Source organism: Pteropus vampyrus, unplaced genomic scaffold (genome assembly GCF_000151845.1).
Source record: "Pteropus vampyrus isolate Shadow unplaced genomic scaffold, Pvam_2.0 Scaffold23, whole genome shotgun sequence".
NCBI lineage: Eukaryota > Metazoa > Chordata > Mammalia > Chiroptera > Pteropodidae > Pteropus > Pteropus vampyrus.
The window spans coordinates 9,517,036-9,540,225 of NW_011888804.1; the positions used below are offsets into that span (position 1 = coordinate 9,517,036).

A 23,190-nucleotide genomic window follows, 5' to 3' on the forward strand; every position below is an offset into this window, starting at 1 on the left:
ACTGCTTCCTTCCTCACTTCTATTCTCTCTTCATATCTACTCCACTGAGAATGCTCTTGTCTAGATCATCAGTGACTCTCAAAGCTAATGTCCCTGTTGTTCTTATTTAACTTTACTTCTCAGTAGCATTAGTTAATTTGCAATCTCCTTCTTGAAATTTTCAACTTTTGTTTTCTCTGATGCCACAATCCACTGTTCTCCCCCCACTTCACTGGCTGTTCCTCTTCAGTCTCCTTTGCTGCCTCTTTCTCCTGGAGTCCCCCAGGGTACTCGGTCTCCTCCTCTTCTCAAGCTACATTATTTCTGTAATGATTGTATCAAGTAAATCAACCACATCTCCAAAACATATCCCAAATCCTTCCACTTCTATCTCCATTATAAGCATCCTAGTTTAAGTCACCACCATCACTATCCTGAACTATTGCAATTGTTAGCCTTCTAATTTGTCTTTCATTCTCCTTCCTCTCTCTCCCTCTCTCCCTCTCTCCCTCTCTCTCTCTCTCTCTCACACACACACACACACACACACCTTTATGCCTAAAAATCATTGTCACACCTTTGTTTAAAGTCCTCTAATGGCTTTCCAATGTATTGATAAAACCCAAGCCCCTGTCTATCTGATTTGAATCTTACCCTTATTCCCTGAATCATCCCCACCCCAGCATCCTTCATCCCCTGCCATACCAACAAAAACACTGTAATTCAGCCTCACTGGCCACCTTTCTGTTTTTGAATACCCAACTCATTTCCAGTTTAGGACTACTCCCCATTTACAATACGCTTCCTCTAATCTTTGCATGGCTGGACGTGTTATTCAGACATTAGCTTAAATGTCACCTGCCTACCCAACTTCAGAGTCATCCCATTCTATATTAATTCTCTGCTTAGAATTCATTATTGGTATTTTCCTTATTTGTTTATTGTTCCCCCCAGAAGATAAGTAAGTTCCACAAGAGCAGGGGCTTTGATGCCTTGTTCACTGCTGTATCCCTAGTACCTAGAACAGTGCCTGGCATATAACCAGAACTCAGTATATGTCTTAAATAACTAAATAAGTGAAAAGTAGGGACACTCTAAGGAGATCGATAAGATAATTTTCTAACTTTTAAAATTCACTTCAAACACATGTGCAGTATGGCACACTTGAGGGTATCACTTAATTTTATCAAAGATCCATGTCAAGCTCTTCAAATGAAATTTTAATTTTATTAAAAAATGGAATTTTACCATTTTAAACTGATAATATAACCTACAGTCTCTGGTTTATTTACACAGCTGCTATTTCAATTTAAAATAGTTGTCGAAAGCCTGAACAAATTTTATGCTATAAAGGCTTTGGAGAGTAGAATAGTGAGCCAGGGATGTTTTGCTTACTTAGCATATGTTATTTAAGACTAGAAACAGATCTCAAAATGGGAGTTTTTAAAACTTGCAACAAATCAGGTTAAATGTCTTAAGAATACAATGAAGTTTGTTTTAAAAAATGACTTGGAGAAAGTCAGCAAAATGAAATCGAATAGAGCTTTGAGCATTTAGTTTAGCCATTTATAAAGTTTCTGAACTAGTTTTCCAGAAGTTCTTGGAAGAGATTCCAATTTTTGTCTGCCAGATAGAGGGCAGGAAAAGAAAACCCAAGAGAGTTCATGGGGAAGTGTGGAGGCTTCTTGCAGGCCTTCTTCTGGGTATTTACATTATGACAGCAAACTCTGTGGCTAAGCTTGTACAATAATGAAGTAGTGTGTTTATAACTTAAATCTCAATGGACTTTTCTAAGAGTTCCCTCAGGCTCAGGAAAAAGCAAAATAGGACTGACTTATAAAAACAAATAAATTAAGTTTTATGTTACTGAATAGCTGCACCAATAGCCTCAAGCTTCACTATGCACAGAACCAAATATAAGGAAAAAGGGAAAAAAGGAGATTCAAGTAAACAAAAGAAAACAAAAGAAAAGAGGAAGTAACATTGATTTTTAGTGATGAATACTAAAACTAGAGAGAGAGAAAAAAAGAAAGAAGAAAGAAAAAGACTAATTTAGTCAGTCAATCTGGGTAGGCTGAAAATACGGATTTGGTTTATTTTTAAGGTGGCCATTTGAGTGGGTTTTTAATCTAATTTAAAAAATAATGCCAATATTCATAATGTTCCATAGCAGAGCTTGTCTTTCTGAACTTATATACATACCATAACCACCTTGGGTATGCACCTTTGCTTTTAAAATGCCAAAGTGAATATGAACTGTGTTTATCTTAACTACTGAGATGAATGGGGATAATTCCTGGCTTGAGTAGAGTAATTTTATAAGTAATTGAATGTCTGGTGACAGAAAATGAAAAGTAAGGCATTATGCAAACAAAACAAAACGACCCTTGGTCTTGTTCATCAGCAATGGGGTGCGATGAGAAGGTGGTCCATTCGTACAAGTCAAAGTGAACTCTGTCCTAGACTATTTTCTACCTCCTGATGAACTCATCAGCCAGAATCTATTAAAGGGAAAGAAGATTCACTAGCACTGCCTTAACAGGGAATCTCAAGGCTACTCTAGTTGGCACTGTAAGCTAAACTGTACTTAACAGTATCTTATCTCATTTTCTCCAATGGTCATTTTCTAATATACCAGGATCAGGATATAAATCTCAAGGCAAGTCTGAGAAAACAGGCCAAACCACAGCCATTGGATCCTAAAGGCCTAGAATAAACTGAGAACTACAGGAATGCTTATAGGTCTAGAATTACTCTCATATTCAAGAACTAAGACCTCAAATTACAGTCCTTCAACACAGGAAAGGGGGCCCAGGGGATGGGTGGGTGGGACATGAGCACTGCTATTTCTTGTCTAGTCTGAATGACTGAGTAGTTCACCCCAAAATGAGCTAGCTTACCAATTATTTGAGAATTGCTACACTATTTTAATCATCTGTATTTTTTTACAAGGACTTGTGAAATTAATGTATACATTTAAGATGAAAGGAAGCCAAAACTGCACTTTTCGTAACTGCTTTCTGATTGTTTCATTTTTAAAAAGTCACAGTTAAACCCAGAGGGTTACAAAAGGAAAGGCTAGGTTTCTCACAGGTGCTTTAAATTACTGCTCTTTTAGTGTATAAGGAAATAGTAAAGAAAGTAAGCAAACAGTAAAGGAAAAAATTCTTTAAAAAACTGCATAAACTACTCTAGCACCTCTATGTGTAATAACACTGACGACTAAAAAATGAGCAAGCCAGAGATCATGTGTATGACATTCAGTTTTTCTTTTTTTGAAAACCACCTTTCGGGGCCCAGGATGTAATACAAACTTATTATGTAAATACTTTTAAATTAATAAAAGTTAAACTAAAGCCAAACTTACATATATCCGATACTCTTCCTTCCCTTTAACGATGTTATTAGAGATAGGATCATCAACTCTAAAAAGCTGCATTGTATTTTAAACTAAGTCAGTCTTCTAAAGGTAAAAAATAATTTTATGTAATTGGTACCAACTTCTACAAAACTGTAGCCAACTGGCAGGGCAGTTTCCCAAGCTATTATTTGAGTAGCTACTAATGGATTACTGAGCCATCGCAGAGGCAGCTGAAATGGGTGATCTGTTTACCAGAGCAACTGCTTAATTTGGGACAGTTAGGTTACCAATATGTAGCCAAATACAGGTAAGATCATAAATCTTACTTAGAAAATCCAAATTTCTCTGAAAAAGAGACCGATGTATTCTGTCTTTGCATGTGGCATCTGAGAATACGTCCAAGAAAATGTCTGCTCTCTACTAGACATTACAGTTACCTGTGAATTAGTTTGACTAGTGAATAATACATATGGCCTATACCTTTTGAGACTAGGAAAATTCTGTGTTGCTGAGACTCTTGAAAACTCTAGATTATAGGCTCTAAATCTTCTCACACATACCCTCCCCCTAAAGTTTTCACGATCCCAAGCCTTACTACTTTTTTATGACAGATGCTGCTTTATAAAACCATGGTTCTAGTATGAAATATTGTTATCTGCAAATCTAGGATTGAAAGGAAGTTGACAAGGACTCAGTAAATAAAACCATTCCTAAGAGTGTAACAGACACATACAGGCAAACATTGGTCAGATGCTTCCCTCAGCTGAATCACTGAGCCACGGAAAACCGCAAGTTTGCACTTCCGAGTGGTTCTGAAATACTACTCTCTGGTGTGCAAACTGAAAATACATTAGGCTTGGAGAAACTGTTCTTAAGTAATTGCTGAACCAAGCTAGGTTTAGAAATATGATGAATGATCAGTAAAGGGTATCTCCAGGAGCTGCCAAGGGAACTCAGTTCCTCATGAGACCTCCCCACCACTCTTTTCAAACCTAATTACTTAGTCTCTAGAATCGTCTTGAGTGTTAAGGTGAAAGGAAATTTTTTCTACATATCCACACCATGGAAGTTTATGACACGGTGTAGGAAGTCTAATTAGCCAACTGCTGCTATTCCAGATCACACTATGAAAAAGAACTTTGAATCTTTGATAATGGACTAGTGGTTTCTTAAAGAAACTTGCCCCTTTTCAACTTGAGTTAACACCCTAAATTTGTTTCTTATCACTACTGTAACAAATTACTACAAACTTAGTGACTTAAAGCAACACAAATCTACCCTTATTCTGGAGGTCATAAATCTGCCATAAATCTTTTGGGACAACGAATCAAAGTGTTGGCAAGGGCTGGTTCCTTCTGGAGGCTCTGAGGGGAAAATTAATTTCCTGGCCTTTTTCTGTTTCTAGAGGCACACCTGTACTCTGGCTCATGTTCCCCTTATCACATCACTCCAACCTTTGGCATCAATCATCAAATCTCCTACTACTCACTCTGATCTCCTACCTCCCTCTTATAAGGATCTTTGTGATTATACTGGACCCATCTTGATAATCCAGGATAATTTCTCCACCTCAAGATCTTTAATGTAGTCACATCTGCAGTCTCTTTTACCACATTCACAGTAACAAGAATTAGGATGTGGACAGCCCTCCACACAACTGTGTAGAGATTTTAAATTCCATAAAGCATACTTACCTACAATATCTCATTTAATCCTTATGAGGTGTTATCATTCTTAGTTTATGAATAATGAAGCAGGTCGAGAAAAGTAAATTTCTTGGCCAGTCACATAGTTAGCCAAAACACTAGGACATGAAACCAAAGCAAATGGCCCTTCAGACCACATACCATCACCACATACTGCCTTCGCCTCCACCATGTTGCCTCCACCATGTTATATAACTCCCTGGCCTTTCTCCTCTCATTTTCTTGAACAACTTTTTACAATTCCTAAAGTCCAAACTGCAATTTAAAAAAAAAAAAAAAAAATTAGCCCCAAACCAGAGGTTCCTAAACTTTCTCCACTCATGACTCCCTTAGAATCTTGGTCATTTTTGCATGGCATGCCCTAGGCCAACAGAAATTCTTAACAGTTCTATCAGATCTAAATTAGTAAGTATTTATGCCCCAACAACTTAATTTAGCAACTTTTGGGTATTCCACAACTTCTCAACTTCTGACTCTTTGGATCACTGCTGCCCTTCCTGTTTCACATTGATTTTCATTTAGTGCTTGCTTTTTTAATGACAATGGCCAAAATCCCAGCTTTGCAAAAATAAGGTATTATCTCAAGAGGAATGCAGTGATTTAATGCTGAATTGTTAATTATCTAAACCTAGCAGTTTGTGTGATGTCAGACAGATGTCACTGTGTTTCCCTGGAAAATTAAAATCATATCCTATGATGCTCATGGGAGTTCGCTGGGCACCCCACAGTGCCTGGTAGGCCTATGCTCTTCGGCATGCAAAGTGCATAGATATATCGCAGATAATGGGCTAAGACAAACAATATAGAGAACTCTGTTTGTTATCACATATTTGCCTGCCAACTTGACATTTTCTATTAAAGACATAGTCTTTATCACTATGGTATCTTCTCACCCAGTTTTCTCCTGAGAAAGGTGAGCAGATGAAGGAAAATTTCTACATAATAAAGATTTTTATTTCTAAGTCTCCAGAAGTATATTACATCTCAAGGCAGAAAACTCTTGTTAGACAAAAATACAGTGATATTATTATTTGCCCAAAGGAATTACTCATTAAAATGTCACAAGAACATACACTTGACATGAACATCAAAAAAAATTAACTTTTTCACTAACTTAAAAAAATGTACACAGTAGTAACAAAGTAAAACACTAACACAAACTGCCATATTTCCTAATTTTTCTGATATCATTTTAAGATTAATTTAGGATATGATGCACATCAAAGCACATGGAAAGTTTCAGAGTTTGTCCCAGAAGTAAATTCGTGGATCTTCTAGATCAGTCCTTCTCAAAGTTGAGGTGCATCATCATCTGGAGGATTTGCTAAAACACAGATGGCTGGACCTCACCCCAGAGTTTCTGGTTCAACAGATCTGGGGCACAGCCACGAATCTACACTTCTAAAAAGTTCCCAAGTGATGCTGACATTGATAGTACAGGGATAACACTTTAAAAACCAGTGTTTCAGATAAAATTAATCTTTCGATGGCAATTCAGAAAAGCTACTGAATGCATTATGAGAGCTGGTAAGGGGATGAATTTGTATCTGAAACAGCAAAACAACAAAAAACACCCAGAAAAAAATAAAACTACGACAGTTCAATTCTTCCTTAAACAGAAGAAAGCTGAGCTACTCAAATTGAACTCCTTGTGGTTTGTGCAAGTTACCACTTTGCCCTTGGCTGACAGTTCTGTGAGGAATGAATGTGATAATACTTGTAAGTGGGGGAAAGGAGAGGGCAGAGGAAACTAAAGCTTGGAAATGCCAAGAGTTCACCATCCAGGGCCAGAATAATTCTCAACATTCAGTGGGAGGGTATTATATTTGTAAACATGGCCCATCCACCCCTAAACTGCTTTAGATTGTTGAAGAAACTAATAAATTTTGGTGGTTCTTTTCAAATTATATTAACAGCCAGATGTAAGTAAATCCAGTTCTGCTGACATAAAACGGAGAAGTATGCATGAATACAGCACAGATTTTTTAATCCAGAGTGATGTGCTATGTGGTCACCTCGCTCTTATAGCGTCTACATCTACAAATCAGTAAAATGGTAACTGATGGGCAATTGTCTGATGTGCTATCAGTCTTAACAGTCAAATAAATGTTTTAATTACATTCAGTATGTTTTAGCAAAACACACTGAAGCACAGCAGCATATTATTATTATGAAAAAGATTTTCCAAAAGACTCCAACAAAAATGGCTAACTGAGTCAACCTAAAATTCAGTCAGCCCAAAATTCAGAATGGCCCAAAGTCTAAGCTTCATTAAACTACAGAATTTTGCAAAGATTATGAACAATAAAAAGCTCAACTTCCTGTTTTTCCTAGTCCCTTTAAATAATAGCCATTGTCAAGTGTTTCCAACGCAGAGCATTCTGGTTTTGATATAATTAAAACCTACTCAATAAGAATATTCTTATACTGATGGTATTCATCAGTATAAGAATATCTGGACCTAATATCAAATCAGGATTTTCAGTACATGTGTGTAACTAGTGAGGACTCTCTGTAACGGGAGGGAAGAGAAAGAAGAAAAAAGCATGCAGAGCTTGTCTGACCCTATCTCTAGTATGAAGGAAAGAGGAGAGGAAAATCAGTATCCTTCCAGCCATGGTTTCTGCTCTTTGTATAGAATGATCACAAGACCCCCAAAAGTATAATACTGACTAGGAAGTAAAGGAGACTTATCAATGATTGTATTTCTTTTCTGCCACCGCGATGATCAATTGCTGAGTAAAAATGATACAGAGGTGATGGAAAGCACTAAAACAATTCAACCCACATCCACTTTCATAGTTCTAATAACCTATAAAGTAGATCCCCATTATAAGAGCTCCTGGACAGTAAAATAAACAGAAATATCACAGTTTACTGGCATTTTTCGACTACTCAATTAGAAACAGACAAATGTATGTAAATCACTTGTATCAAGTAAATCATAGGTTCCTGCTATTTAGCATTATGACTTCAAAGCTTAATTTTCAAATAAAATTCCTGGTCTCAGGTAAAATAATATTTGCTTCAATAATGTGTTCATTCCTCTTTCAGGCAGTAAAACAGTCTTATTCTTTTTCACACATGCAGGAAACATGTCACTTATGCAAAGCAATGGTGTACCTGAAGACCAGGAGCCACACCAGGGTGGAATTACTGTCAGATACTGTGCCTATTCACCCTGTAGATGTCCCTGGAAGGCTAGAAGGCAGCCGAGAGAATGTCTTAGAATGAATGTAATTCTGAAAGGTCCAGAGGGTGAATCATGGCCAGCATGGTCCAACAGAACTTTCTGTACTGATGAAAATATTCTGTATCTGCACCATCCAATAAAGTAGCGCTTGAAATGTGGTTTGTGCAACTGAGGAAATGAATCTGTAATTTTGTTTAATTTTAATAAATTTAAATAACCAGTCTACGTTACTGGACAGCACAGATTTAAGCAAATCTTGGAGACTCCAGCTCCCTTGAGAGTGATCTGGCTTAGGCTTATGACATGATTCTGGCCAATGAAGCAGGAGGAAAAGGTTTTCCTTGATCAAAAAAAAAAAAAAAGAAGAAGAAGAAGAAGAAAAGAAAAAGAAAATAGATACAGGAAGAGAAGGTTCTTTTTTCTGTCTCTAGATGTGGTCTTAAGAATGTGATGTCTAGGAAATGTTGTAGCCATCTTCAAAATAGTAGGGTGGCAAGCCTGCTGAGGCAGATACGGTGAAAAGAGCACAGCAGAATGGAAAGACCATGGGCCCTTGACACTACTGCTGAGCTGCCTGACTACTGTGGAGATAACATTTTTATCTATTTATTCAGATATTTTAGGTACTGCTGACATTTTCATTTATTCTGATATTTCCTAAGCACTGACTAGAGATACAGCAATGAGCACAACAGAAAATCCTTGTCCATTTTAAACAAGCTCCTACTGTTTAAGTCAGCCGTTAGGATTTTTTTTGTTAATTGTAGCTGAAGATACATTAATTCATAAGAGAAACAAAGTAAAAGTGGATGAAGTAAACTGTTTCCCTTGAAACTGTAGTGAAATAAACCTAGGATTTTAAAGATTAGATATTGATATCACTTCCAAAGGAAGTACCTCTAGAACAAGGATATCTTAAATAATAAGTCATAGTTACTTTGCTCAAAATCATTTTGTTAGAATGTATTAAGGCCAGACTACCAAGACACATAAATATGGTTAATAGTAAACTAACCATCTGTACACTACGATCCAAGGCCTCATTTACAGTTACCTTATTAAGATATAGGTAAAAATAGAAAATTTGTCTAACTTAATTTCTCCTCCATTTATCTCCCTCTCTGACATTTTAAACAATTACAAAATATACACTATTTAAATTATCTAGTTGTTTTCAGAACCAAAGAATAGTCCATTATGAAATCTGCTAATCATATTAAACACAAACTAGATCATGTTTCCAAAGTTAAATAATTCAGACCTGTTTGGTACTTCTAATAGATCAAGATAGTAATTCAAACCCGAGCTTTTTCCCATTATATCGTGTAAAACAGACTACATGCGCATATGAAATTAAAAAACAAAATTCTATCATTCTCAATTTCTGCCACTTTTCCTCTCAAAAGGAAATATTCTTAAGAATATTTATTTATGGGACAAGATTTAGAATGATGGCAGCAGCCAGGGCACAGTTGTTTTTGAATCCTCCTGAATTCTCCCATAAAATCAGACTGCACAATCTGAATAGCAAAACTGAAAATCTGCATCTACAACAAAACTAAGTGATATGGTATCCTCATAAAACCCAAAACACAAGCAGGTGGGGACAAATTACAGGACTGGAAAAGACTCATGTGGAATTGTCATTTGTATGAAAAGAAGCAGAGGAAAGCAACAGGGTATCTGAGGAACGTGAAATTAGGAAAATCCCCAGAGATAACAGGTACTCACTGGAAAGTGCACTGGGCCAAAGTAAGATTAATGGTTGAAACTAAAAGGAATTTTGCACATTCCAAGATGAGTGCAGGGAGGCTGTGGCAGTCTAAAGGGGCTAGAGTACTCTGAGCCCTATAAATTCAAACCTAACCATCTGAAGCTCCCTTTCAGGACCAAGTCTTGTACTGATGAGAAACTACTGGGAACAGAACCCAAATTAAGCAGAACAAAGACAAGAGACAGAGGTGGAAGACAGACCAGATAAAGAATTGGAAGGAGTAAGGGACAGGAGATGTCTGCAAATACAAGGCTTCCCTCTGTTCCTCCCCACCAGAAAATTCACAAGAGGGAACTCAAGAATCATGAAGCTAAAAAAGCTTTCATAACTCACCTCTAATAGTTCAGGAAAATTGATTTCACTTAAAAATGAGCAAAATAAAGCACTGTGTTTATATTTCAAAGTCATTATGAGGAAAAAAGCGGGGGAGCGGGGGAGGACAGATAGCATTCCTAAAGACAATGAAAGCATACCAGAAAAACATGGCTTTAAAACAGATAAATATTATAAAGCAGTATTTCAAAAACCAGCTTAAAATTTTTTTTAAAGACATAAGAGGCAACATAAATCTGAGAAAAATAAAGGAGTGATAGAAGAAAAAATGAGAAATAAAAGATCATTTCAGAAATGAAGTCTAAGCTAAAAGAAACACAAGAATGAACAAGCAACACATAACATAGAATGCCTTAAGGAAACCAGAAAGTGCAAAGGAGGAAAAACTTAAATATCAAAAACAAATAATTTTTTTTTAAGTTTAAAAGGAAAGTAGCCATCTATAGAAGACAAAGAAGATCCAACATGTGTATAATAGGAGTCCCCAAGGAAGAAAATCAAAGCAATGGAATATAAGAACTATTAAAAACCATTACTTAAGAAAAACTTGATGAAATAAAAAATTTGAAACTATATACTGAATCAACTATTGACAAAAGAAAGTCCAACCTATTGAAAAGTTTGATAAGAGTTTATTTGAGCTAAAATTTTGAAGATATACCCAGAAGCAAAATCTCAACAGACTGAGAAAATGCTCCAGGGAATGGCAGTTATGTAGTTCCCTTTATGCATTTAGAATCAAAGGAAAAAACATGAGGGTACATGAAATCCACTGGTGGTAGATTAAGGAAGTGGGAGAAAACAAAATGAGGAAATCTTAAAGATTAAATAAAAAGCAACATGGAGAAACACATACTTCCTTTACACGGGTACAGGATCGTTAATAATTAACATTTACAGTACACAGAGATGGTATGCAGAGAACAAGATACAATAAGGGATTCTGTGTTCTTGTACTCTGGTGGTCTGTATACTCTGGTGCCTGCACTGAGCCTCCTAAAAAATTACTCTCATATTTCAAAGGTATGTTATCCTAGATGCATAAGAACAATGGACAGGGCTCACTTAAGGTAAAGACTGACTTTTGCTAAAGAAGCTATAGGCCTGGGAGGTGACTTACCCACCATGACCTGCCCAGCTACAAATTTGTGATCAGACCATTCTGTGTGGTTACTTTTGGTCATGAGTCTGTAAGGCCTGCCAAGCCTCTCGCCAGCCTACTCCTTAGCCTGCCAGGTTTAGTATATGGCCCCTTTTTTGTTCACACAATCAATCCCTATTGACCATGTTCTAGTAAAATTACTGAATTTTTTAAAAAGCAAAAGTCCTGGCATTCAGGCAAAAGATCATATCACTTGTAATGGAAAGGCTATCGAAGCATCATTTGTCTTTGACAACAACACTATACAGCAGAAGACAGCAGAGGAAACCAAATGTGAGCCAAGAACTTACAGGCAGCCAAACTAGTAGAAGTCAAATTGCACAGTCATATGGTAAATTTGCTCAGCTTTTTAAGAACCAATTTCTTTTTATAATTTATTAGTGTTTTCTTATTTAGTCAGTCTATTTAGTGTCCTTATGATAAATAGTTATATTCTCCTTTTTTATTGTCTCATGTTTCTTGGAGGCACGTAAAGAAATTTTTCCAATGGAGAGATTTTATTTATAAAGAAAACTTAAAAGCAAAATATAAAAATAAGTGCTAACATATCTTCCTAAATAAGATGACCAAATCTAAATGTTTTTCAAGCAACAACAGGTTAAAATTGTGATAGTATATAGCATATGTACTAAATGTTTATAGTAGTATGTATAGTTTATTTTAACAACAACAAAAAATGAAAAACTGAAAAAGAAAAGCCAAGTACCTGAAACAGAAATCCTATAGGAACCAGTGATTTAAAAGAGTTCTTTATGAACACTTCTATCTACAGCCATATCATCCTTATTATTAAGGAAGCAATGTTAAGTCTAAAAACTATAGAAAACATCTACTTAGTCACTGAGAAGGGGCTTTAAGGTAATAAAGAACACATCAAATTATCCAGGAAGGACTGGCTCACAACTGGAAGATTTACTTTCAGGCTATATTTTTAGCATATTTTGGCATATTTATCCAGAAATACATAAATGTGTAATATACTTGGTCTGCAAAAATACTTTCAGAAAAGGGGTGAAAAAATTGAATAAATACCAAAGTTTTCTAGTAATAGACTGACTACTAGAATAGGGGTATTCAAGTGTAGTTCGGCACTCATATTGGGTAACAAAACTACTGGTAACTGACTCACATCAAGGTAAGTAGAAACACAAAACAGATGTTAAGAAACTTTTAACAGCAATTTGATAGTTTTATTTCTGTTGTCTCTAATAATGAAAATTTGAGGCATACATATTGAAAGTTTATATTTTTTTCTCTTGGTAATTTATTTTTAGTGTGTTTTACAAAAAATAAATAAATAAATATTTTGTGACTAATTGAGGAGAGGGAGGAAGGAGGAACTGGTACTTCACCAGAAATGGTTTGAGAAGCAGAAGCCAGCAAACTTCTTCTGTAAAGGGCCAGAGAGTAAATATATCTATCAGGCTTTGCAAGCCACACACTCTCTGTTCCAACTACTCAACTCTGCCATTGTAGCATGAAAGCAGCCACAGATAATATGTAAAACAAATGGGCATAGCTGTGTTATAATAAAACTTTATCTATGTAAACAGGTTGCTGGTTCCTGTATTATAACATTAAAAGAAAAAGAAAAAAAGAACTAGGAAGGAGACAAAGCACAAAATTCAAAATTCTCCAAAAGGATAGAATCTTGGAAAGATTTTTGGCAATAAAAGGGAAAAAGTAGATTTTTTTAGAATCCCTTAGCCTAATTTCCTTATCTATGCCAGCAGCCACATTTCTAGGCATGCTAACCAGGCTGGGGTGAATCTTTGCTTTATTATAGTAAACTATAGTGCCCAATGGAGATACCACATGGGTAAGATGTCTTCATTTTATGTGCATCATAGCAAAGGACCAAGTCCTGGTTTAACTGGCAGAGGAGGACACTGCCTGATATTACACTTAGTATACAATCAAATCTGTGGTAGTTTTTTTTTTTTTTTTTTAAATCACAACCTTGAAATTATAACACACAAAAAAACAATCCAATCTCCAAACAGGTTAATCTTGTCCTTCATTATTTGGGTTATGAAATCGTTCCTATGCCTAACAGGTGCAAAGCTCTGCTGGTGGTATATATTATTAAGGGTATAAAAATAAGATTTTGCCTTCAATAAAGTTATAGTCAAATAATTAAAATAAGATACATCCATTAAATAACCAAAATGCAAGGCAAAAATGACATAACTTCTCCTACTAGACCCCAAGTTCACTGAGAGCATTGAGAGCAGGATTCATGCGTGATTCCTCTTTGCATCTCCTCTACCAAGCACATACTTTAAAAAACAACAACAACAACAACTATTTGCTGAATGAGTAAAGTGTAAGTAAGGGTGAGTAATTACCATCTGTCCTTCACAGATGAAGAAACCAAGGGAACAAAAAAACTTCATAGCTGGTTAAAAGCAGATTCATGACCACAATGCAGATTTCCTAACCCCTACTGTTTGGGCTTTCCCATCAGACCATGACTGCCTCAATATATATAATAAAGAACAAAGTCTCACCAGCAGACTTCCAACCATCTGAAATAAAACTATGAAACTTAAAAGATACCTGAAATATCTCTGAAGAACAAGCTCTTAACTTAAAACTGAGGGCAATTAACTATATACTACAGGTGCAACGAGGATAACAGACATAGAGGAGGAGAGAAGAGCAGAAAATACCCTTTGAATATGCTCTGGATTCCTGATACCTAAGAGTTCTGAGATACCAAAAAGAACAACAGGAGGGCCATAAGAGTTAGGGGAAGAGAAAACTCTCAAAGGACTGGCAACACAGCTTTGGGCAGTGGTAGTTCTCAACATTTTTGTGTTCTCCACATGATTTCAATTCTAGAATTTTGGACAATATAATTGAAGGGACTAAGACTCAAAAATAAGAGTAAATAAGTCAACAATAATTACAATGCAACCAGTAAAATAATGTCCATAGTGTCTAGAGAAACTGTTCTCAAACTTTTTGGTTTCAGGACTCCTATTAAGGACCCCAAAAAGCTTTTGTTTATGTATATTACATCTATTGATATTTATCATAAGTAAAACTGAAAACATTAAAAATAAATCCATTACATATTCACACTAATCATGTTTTAATGAAACATAACTTTTCCAAAACAACAACAAAAATTAGTGAGAAGAGTGGTACTATTTTACAAATATCTTTAATGTCTGGTTTAACAAGTCAGCTGTATTCTATTTACTTCTGCATTTAATCTACTGTGATTTATGGTTTTGTTTGAAGTATATGAAGAAAATCCAGCCTCACACAAATATGTAGTTTAAAAGGGAGAATTTTAATAGCCTTTCAGATAATTGTGGATATTCTTCAATAATGGGACAAAATTCAACAGATGGTAGTTTCTTTTGGGTGGGGGGCTGGATAAAAAAGGTGAAAGGATTAAGAACTGGCAGTTACAAAATAGTCAGAGGGATGTAAAGTACAGCATAGAAAATATAGTCGATATTATTGTAATAACTATGTATGGTGTCAAGGGGATACTAGACTTATACAGGGGATCACGCTGTAACTTATAAAAATGTCTAACCATTATGCTATATACCTAAAACTAATATTGAATGTCAACTGTAATTGAAAAAAAAAAAAAAAAAGGCAGTTACATACAATGTAGAATCTGAAACCATATCATCAATTTTTTTTTTTAAGGCAAGGCAACCCTTGGTTGACCTCGCAGATTGCAAGGATCTTGTCAGTTTACAATCCCTTATTTTTTTTTTTTTTTACATCTACAGCACCTGGTCTTCCTAAGTGGTCTTCCATCCAAGTACTAACCAGGCCCAAACCTGCTTAGCTTCTGATATCAGACAGGATCGGGCTTGTTTGGGGTAGCATGGCCGTAGACTCATGAACTTTTTGTACTCTGTTAAAAATCCACTTGTCTATCTTTCACTTTGAATGGATCTTTACTCAGCAAACACCAGTTCACTGAATTACTGTGGCTCTTCAAAATGTTGATGTATTTCATTATTCACTATTGTAAATTCACACTTATTAACATTACCACTGATTTCATCAGAGAAGTCTAAATACTGGGAAGCTGTCAAGTTCGAATTTTATCACTGGCAACAAATAATATCAGTTCTTTCATTTTTGAGAAAGTATCTGCCAAATACCCAAATCTGAAAAATCACAGTATTCCACGAAAAAAGCTGCTAGGTTATTTAGCATGCAATTCACAATCGTCCGAGCACTTTTCCTTGAAACCACCAAGGTACTTCAATATGCAGAAGTGCCTTATAGGTACTTCCCATTACATTATACAGAGTATTAAAAACATGTGTGCTCTAGCATCAATGCTTTTTATTATTTAAACAATGACATTCTCAAGTGAAACTGGCTTTTTCACTGTGGAGTGTGTGGCAGTGAAGACCACAATTGGCTACCAGAACATTTTGGTGCTGCTGCCTTGTTTTACGCTTAGGCACTAGCACTTTACCCACCAACGCAGTTGTACTAGAAGTACAAATGTTAACGCAGAGAAAAAGACGTAACTTCTCGGTATGTTTCGAAAAATAGTTTGACATTGAAGACCCTATGAAAGGGTTTCAGGATTCCCAGGAGTATAGATTCCATACTTTTTGAGAACAGCTAATCTAGAGAAGCATCAACTGTTACCTAATTGATCACTTTGGCGCTTAGGACTGGTTATTGTTTGAACAGACCTGTTTTCCGCTTTGACTTAACTCATGTACTTATGAGGCAGCACTCTCAGGAATTCACTTTTACTGTGGCTATTTCAGGTTCTACCATGTGCGCTTACCTCATAGACAGAGAATTATATACTACTCTACAATGTACTGCACAACCAGCTTAGCTCAGCATTTGACCTGCAACAGCCACACAGTGTGGTTAAGAGCACTGGCTCTAAAGTCAGTTTGCTTGGGTTCCAATTCTGGGTCCACCATTTACTAATGATAAGACCTATGCAAAATGAGGACAGTAGTATCTATACTTTTAAGAGTTGTAAAAATTCAACTCATTTAGTGTTTGGCATGGACCCTAACACACAAGAAATGCTTACAAAGTGTTAGCAATATTTTAAAGATTACTAGAACTAGGACAGTAGATATATCCTAAATTGTAGCAAAGAAATTCTGTACAGTAGTCAAGATGAGGTAGCACCTCCAGAAATAGAGAGACCCAGGACTACAGCAGTATTTCCCAAGCTAGCCTTAAAAATCACCCCGGAGACCTACAAATCTAGATTTCTGGGCTCTACCATAGACTTAGTAGATCAAAAAAATTCAGAGAAGGGCCTAGGACCGAGAGGAGAGAATTAACTGTAAAGATGCACAAGATTATTTGGAGTGATGGAAAGAAATGTTCTATATCTTGGCTACGATGGTGATTTCACAACAGCATACATATTTGTCAAAAACTCACTGAATTATACACTTAAAGTGGGTGAATTTTTTTTTAGGTGATTATTATACCTCAGAAAGCTGATTAAAAATTAAACGGGAAATGAAAAATCTCAAAGTTTGAAATGAGAAAAGAATCCTAAAGGCCAAAATAAAAGAGATCAGAATTATTAGCAAATATCATGCATATTTACATGCTAATAAATTTAAAAAATGAATATGCTATTAAAATATTAAATATCAAAACTGACACAAGAAAACATAAGTAAACCAATCTATAACAGAAGAGACTGACCAAGATAACAAAAAAATTACCCAACCATCTTTTCTTTACCCCAATAAGAGCAATAAAACTCAACAGCTTTATACAGGAACTTAAAGATTTCTAACAAAAACGTGGCACAGTGACCTCAAAGTGCTGTGGAGTAAACATTATTCAAGTCTTAAAACTGAAAGATAAAAATTAAAATGAAAACAAGGACAATCTTATAATGATATCAGAATCTTAAATAAAACTCAAGCAATTAAAGCAATACCTCAAGAGATTTATTAAAAACTACTAAATAGGTTTTGTTCCAAGAATGCAAGTTTTTTTAGATAAGTAAAACTACTGATATTGTACAACAAGCAAGATTCATGCAAAATGTCATGACAGCAAGACTGGATCCACATTTTATAAAATTAAACCAATCTCCTTTTTACAAAATGCAATAAAGAACTTTTTTCTTTCTCAACATGATTAAAACAATGCACATCACAAATTTGATAATTAAACATGAGTCGTATTCCACTTAGACCAAGGGGCACCTGCTTCAGTTATTTAAAACAGTATATTACTTACATATTCTTCATTCCAGAGTAGTTTTTTTTTTGAAGGGACAAATAAAAGAATTACAAAAATTACTCAAAGATATATATCACTACGTGATTCTACATAAAATTCAAGCAAAGAATCAGAATAATTTGTCCACTACAGGTGATGGATATAAAACAAATTTGCCAAAATCAATAGTATTTCTATACATCAGTAAAAACTGGCTGGGAAAAATATGGGGAAACATCTCCATTAAAACAGCAACAAAAAGTATAAAGTATTTGGTAATTGGTGTAGTGAATTTACTTAAAAAAACAACAACAAAAAACCCTTAAAGTTTAATGGGGAAAAATTTGGTTGGTTGCAGAAAAGGAATATACCATGAAGACAATTCTGTCCAAATTAAATAAATAAATAAATGTAATGTACCTCCAATTAAAACATTAACCAGATACTTTATAGAACTTGAGAACATGGAAAAGTTAATGGGCAAATAAATGAATAAAAAATAAAAGAACATTCCATAAAAACAAAGATAAGATTAGCCCTATGGAATACTAAAAGCAATACCTAATGAAAGGATTGGGTCTCAAACTGATAGATAACTTTCTCTTGCAAAACAAATGCAAATAGGCTGCAGATTCCTTCATTTGTTGCCCATCTCTGACACCAGTTTCTGTTCGGTGTTTAAATGATACACTCATAATAGAGACAATCTTTCATTTCCTAAATCACAGCTTATGTTATCTGTGGTACAGCTAAAATAAACAACTCATGACTAAGAATCCATAACTGAAAGTTCATATGTAAGAAGTATTGCAGGTCAAGTATTTTTTCTTAAATATCTCTAAATGAATGTCTCAAATTCTTCCGTTGTGTGTAGTTTTACCATATCATACACACTGAAATAAGTTAGAGCTTAATATTTGCTTGTCCTGTGGACAAGGTAAGTTGTAGTGACATGCAATTCACTTCTGAAAAAGCATCTGTCCTTTTGAATTACCTCATAGTAGTATACTTTGGGGTATAAGCTGACTCTCTCTCTCCAAAAACCAACATGCCTGGTCTCTTAAGTAATTCCATGCTTTTCTTCCCCAAGTTAGGATTGAATTTCCTGACCTTAGCATTTCTTAAAATCTGATACAAGAAATGACATAATTGTTGTATGGCACTTCCCAAACTAGTGTTAAGGGAGAACTGTTCCAGGTATTGTTAAGATGTCAAGCAAACTCTTCTTTTGGGCAAGTGAGTGTCTTAACACTTAAACAGGTTTATTTTTTACTGCCTGACTTCTCAGAGCTTATAATATGCAAACTCAGAATATGAATTTCCAAGAGAGGGATTTAACATGCAGCCTTTCTCAAGCTTACTTGAGTAAAGGTTCCTTTTATGCTCAGGGAAGCATTAAAAGCAAAGAACCCTGGCTTTGGAATCATACCTGTGTTCAAATTGTAGCTTTGCCACTCATTAACTATATAATGTTAGGTGAGTAATCAGTTTTTCAACTGTAATCTGGGGGAAATCAGAGGACTGATTTAAGGATAAATTATATACACACATAGTGTTAACTATGTGCCTGATAAATTTTCAACAAAACTGCAATTTGTCTTTCTGTGAGTAGAAGTTGATACTTATTCTCATACACTCCACCTTTCTTCTTTTCCCTTCCCTTTTTTTCCCTTTCAGTTTTCTTTTAATTCAACTGTTAGGGTAGCCATACTCAAGAGTTCTCCTACATATTGATTCACACCTTTCAAATGAACACTGGAGGACAGAATGAAAAGGAAATAAGTCAGTGGGGTCAAGATACAGTATTATGAGAGAGAAAAAAAAGATATAGCATCATAGCGTGTATAGTACACTATCATTCTGGCTACTAAAAAAAAGCATTTCACAAAAGAATACAGTTGAACATTTACCATATGGAAAAACAGACTCAAAATGAAAGTCCTAAACATAGGAACTAAAACTACAAAACTCTTAGAAGAAAACTTAGGGAAAAAGCTTTGACACTGGATTTGGTAATAATGATCTCTTGGATATCATTGCACATTGCACCAAAAGCACAGACAAGCGAAAAAATAAACTGGGACTTCAAAAAAGTATTTTTAAGTTACATAACTGATAAGGAATTTATATCCAGAATATATAAAGAACTTTCTACAACTCAACAATAAAACCAAACAACCAGAATAAAAAATGGGTGAAGGACTTGAATAAACACTTCTCAAATATACATAAATGGCCAATAAGCACATAAAAAGATGCCTGACATCACTTACCATTAGGAAAATGAGAATCAAAACCATAATGAGATATCACTTCATACACATTAGGATGGTTATTATTAAAAAAAAAAATAACAAGTGTTGGCGAGGATATGGAGAAACTGGAACTCTTGTGCACTACTGAAAATATAAAATAATGCCACTACTATGGAAAATGGTATTACAGTTACTCAAAAAAATTAAACATGAATTAGTACATGCTCTAGCAATCTCACTTCTGGGTATATATCCAGAAGATTTGAAAGCAGGGACTCGAACAGATATTTGTACACCCATATTGATAGCTGCATTATTCACAATAGCCAAAAGTGGAAGCAATCCATGTCTACTGATGGATGAATAAACACAAAATGTTGTATACCCATATAATCAAATATTATTCAGCCTTTTTTAAAAGGGAAGGAAATTCTAATACATGCTACAATGTGGATGAACCTTGAAGATATGCTAAGTAAAATAAGCTGGTCACAAAATATTGTATGATTCCATTTATATGAGTTAGAGTAGTTAAATTCACTGAAACAGAGTAGAATGGTGGTTGCAAGAGATGGAAAGAGGGTAGAATGGAGAATTAGTGTTTAATAGGTACAGAACTTCAGTTTTGTAAGATGAAAAAGTTCTGGAGATGGATGGTGGTGATGGGTACACAACAAGGTGAATGTACTTAATGCTACTGAACTGTACGTTTAAAAATGGTTAAAAGGAAAATGTTACTTCTAAGTTTTACTACAATAAAAAAAGAGGTTTATATAGGATTATACATATATATGCGCATAAGATTATACATCTACAACCTAATTTATTCTGAGTTTAATCTAGATTCTAGATTTAAAAACTTATATGTGAAAGGCAAAGTATTAACCCTAACCTTAACCCATTCCTATTTAGAGGAAAATATAGAATACCTTAAGACCTCAAGCTAGAATAAGATTTCTTATGACACAAAACCACACACCATAAAAGAGACAAATAGATTCAGCCCTAGGTAGGAACCCCAGGAAAACTCAAACATGAACAACCAAGAATATGTACAAGAATGTTTACAGCAGAACTCCTTGAAATAGCCTCAAGCTGGAAACCTAAATATCTGTCAACTGAAGAATAAATAAATTATAGTATACTCACAGGATGGAACATTATACAGCAGTGGAATAAATGCAGTAGGTGGGACAAATCTTGGAAAAGACAGTGACTGAAAAAAACGAACTATAAAAGACAGTACATATCTATTAATACTCAACAGTAAAACAAAAACATAAAGTAAAACTATTGTTTTTTAAAAAGCAAGGAAATAATGACAGTGGTTACTTGGGGTGGGAGGAAAGAGCAGAAGGAGAGGTCAAGGAGTACACAGGGCTTTTTAAGAGTACTGGCAATCCTGTAGTTCTTTAGTTGGTTGGTGAGGTTCATAAGTTTATTATGCTTCATAATTACTATACACAGAACATATTTTTCTGTAGATATTAAATATTACATAAAAATAAAAACATAGCATGAGCCTGTTCCTGTTTTTATGTAAAAAAAATGATCTGCAGTTCTTATACATAACTCCCCAAAAGATAACATAAAATGTTACCATGAATTTTCTAGATAAATTAAATTTTCGGTAATCACAATTTTTTTATTAGTCCTTATGTGGGATTTCTGATTTTCAACAATGAATTCGTTTTGTCTAATTAAAAAAAAAAAATCAACAGTCACAGTATATGCATTTTTTAAAAGATCTGAAAGATATGCAACAAACTTAATGAAGGATCTCTGTGGGTTGGTGAAATTATAAGTGGTTTTCTTCTGTGTTTATGTGCAGTTTCTGAAATTGCACCAATAAAATATGTATTATACCTCCATAATCTCTTATTTGATACTCTTGCAACTGGAGATGTTTCAGAATCCTGACTTTTTTTAGAAAGGCAACACGGTACTTTTACGATTATCTAACATTCTCAGCAGGGTCTCAGGCAGTATCTCAAAATCAAGTATAAATATTTCTGCAGCAAAGTGATGAGTCACACAAGGGATAAATAAGTACTATAAATAACTTCACATCACTTAAGGTCTTCTGTTTTTGCTACCAGAAGAGCTTTCACCACCAAAGGAGTGAAATTATTTAGTCCACAGGACCAAAGAAGAGGTAAAGCTTCCAATTGTGTCCCCACAGGTCCAACTAACTTGGAGCATAGTCACTGCAAGACTGTGCACTCAGTTGAGAACAGGTAAAATATCCCTTAAATATTTTATAATACCAAAAATATCGAACCATTTCAAACTCATTAAGACAGTATTTCTCCCTTAGTAAGGTTAAGGCTTTCAAAACACATTTCAAAAATGAAGAAGTTAATGAACAAGTGTCAAAATATAAAATTTTTGGCAATTACCAAAATCATATTGTATATCAAAAACTTAATATAGCCAGCAAATAAGCTGTTGACTAAAAAGAGCATTACTCACTATATTCTTTAGTCTGTAATTGTGCACTGAGGACCTACAACGTAAGGATTTCACATGGCCTCCAAATTCAAATCCATGAACTTGCAAATAGGCCTTGGGTCCACACTATCACAAATGCCAAGAGTTCAAAGATGAATGCAGCAGTATACATGCCAAGTAAATAAAGTAGTGACCCTTGTTCTCTTGGTCAGAATACCATTTATAAACCCCAATCCAAAGGCACTGAATTCCATTTAGAATAACTGCATGCCATTACTCAGAAAACCAAAACAATAGCTGATGGAACCCTTGTTAGAAAATTAAGGCATCCAACAGTCAGCAATTCTTAATGCAAAAGTCAAATCTGGTGAAAGTATTTATATCTAAATACGCAGGCACCAATATCCAGTGTCACTGGGGCACCAGTTTTCTCCTTAACCCTAACCTATCCTTGAAGCAATGACCTAGAACTGATCAGAGACACCAGGGGGTCATAATTCAATTCACTTCAGGGACTAGGTAAATAATATAAACCAGTGATGTAGAGATTCACCATACAGCAATAGAAAGTGGTGAAGACTAAGGCAAATCAGAAAGTCTAAGCTGTGAGTAACAGTACTCAAATATTAAGACACTTCTGACCAAATTCAGTCCCTCTAATAATCAAATGATTGACTGGGACACACATTCTATATACAATGGCTCACTGAAATCTCTTTTCTCTTTAAGTTGTCTTAATTACATTTACTAGCATCTGACATAGCAA

General features: G+C 35.1%; 1 protein-coding gene, 1 long non-coding RNA gene and 1 pseudogene across 2 annotated transcripts in view; all 3 read right to left on the reverse strand.

The window, feature by feature from the left end:
* SPPL3 (signal peptide peptidase like 3) overlaps positions 1-23,190 on the reverse strand; it is a 103,589-nt gene that overhangs the window by 66,874 nt on the left and 13,525 nt on the right. The window lies entirely within an intron of this gene.
* LOC111736990 lies at positions 639-23,119 on the reverse strand. The gene is made up of 3 exons (XR_002779319.1): positions 23,107-23,119; positions 16,318-16,321; positions 639-867 (listed from the first exon to the last, which is right to left on the reverse strand). It is a non-coding gene; the product is annotated as an uncharacterized LOC111736990 (long non-coding RNA).
* LOC111737070 lies at positions 15,258-15,376 on the reverse strand (annotated as a pseudogene).